At 51.2% G+C, this 1365-nt stretch overlaps 1 pseudogene; it reads left to right on the top strand.

Annotated features, from left to right (window-relative positions):
• The first annotated feature begins 490 nt into the window (after positions 1-490).
• On the top strand, positions 491-905 carry LOC110302711 (annotated as a pseudogene).
• Positions 906-1365: the final 460 nt, after the last annotated feature.

Below are 1365 nucleotides of genomic sequence, written 5' to 3'. Positions count from 1 at the left end.
CAACAACAACAAAAACAAAACAAAACAACAACAACAAAAAAAAACCCATCTGATTTAATATCTATGGTATTTTGCCTGCATGTCTCTGTGCATGTGCGTGCAGTACCGGCAGCAGCCAGAAGGGGCGTCGGTCCCCTGGAACTGGAGTCACAGAAGGTTGTGAACCCCCAAGTGGGAGCTGGGAACCGAACGGATCCTCTGCAGGAGCAGCTGGTGCTGTAGCCGCTGACCCGTCCCTCCCGTTCTCCCTGAGGTGTCCCCAGACCCTGAGCCCTGGGACCACAGGCCAACACTCCTCCTCCACTTCCGGTTAACATCCAGGTGTTGACCTAGGCGAATCAGGGCAACACAAGGACAAACTGATAAAAACACTGGGATCCCAGAGCCTTGTAGATGGTGGGGGGACCATCTACAAGAGTGTCCTCTGCTTCCGTGCCCTGTGTCATGGCAGACACACACACACACACACACACACACACACACACACGAAAAACGTAGCATCAGCCCTCCCCTTCTCACCATCTTTCTGGTGCTCAGGGATGTCCTGTCAGATGCTCTCAGGAGCATCAACAGTGAGAAAAGGACAAAAGTCAAGTCTCAGGTCCTCATCAGTCGCCTCCAGAGTCTCTGTTCACTCCCTATCGGTGATGACAAAGCATGGTTGCAGTGGTAGATTTGACATCACTGCTGAGCACGGAGCTGGGGAAATTGTGAACCTCACAGGCAGGTTGAACAAGTGTGGAGCAGTCAGCCCTAGATTTGCTATGCAGCTCAAAGACCTTGAGACAGGGCAGAAGACCCGAGTGTGGCTTCACTGTGCTGACACCCTCAGCTGGCGTCATGGACCGTGAAGAAGCAAGACAGAAAGGAACACACAGGAGGGAATCCTGGGATTCTTCTTCTAGAGATCTAAAACATAAATAAAAAGCCTCTGGGGGGCTGGTGAGATGGCTCAGTGGTTAAGAGCAATGACTGCTCTTCTGAAGGTCCTGAGTTCAATTCCCAGCAACCACATGGTGGCTCACAACCATCTGTAAAGGGATCTGATGCCCTCTTTTGGTGTGTCTGAAGACAGCGACAGTGGTGGCACATGCCTTTAATCCCCTGCTAACTATAATCATTTCACGATAAATGACACAGGCAGAGATCAAGCTTTGGATTCTATAAATATTTCTACTAGGGCCTGGAAGATGGCTCAGCAGGTGCAGGAGCTTGCTGCCAAGCCCAGCAACTTGAGTTCAATCCTCAGGACCCACATGGTGATAGGAGATAGTGACTCCAACTTGTTCTCTGATGCCAGGCAGTGGTGGCACACACCTTCAATCCCAGCACTTGGGAGGCAGAGGCAGGCAGATTTCTGAGTTC

The sequence above is a fragment of the Mus caroli genome, chromosome 10 (genome assembly GCF_900094665.2).
Source record: "Mus caroli chromosome 10, CAROLI_EIJ_v1.1, whole genome shotgun sequence".
NCBI classification, from domain to species: Eukaryota; Metazoa; Chordata; class Mammalia; order Rodentia; family Muridae; genus Mus; species Mus caroli.
This window is presented reverse-complemented; position numbering and strand designations above follow the sequence as displayed.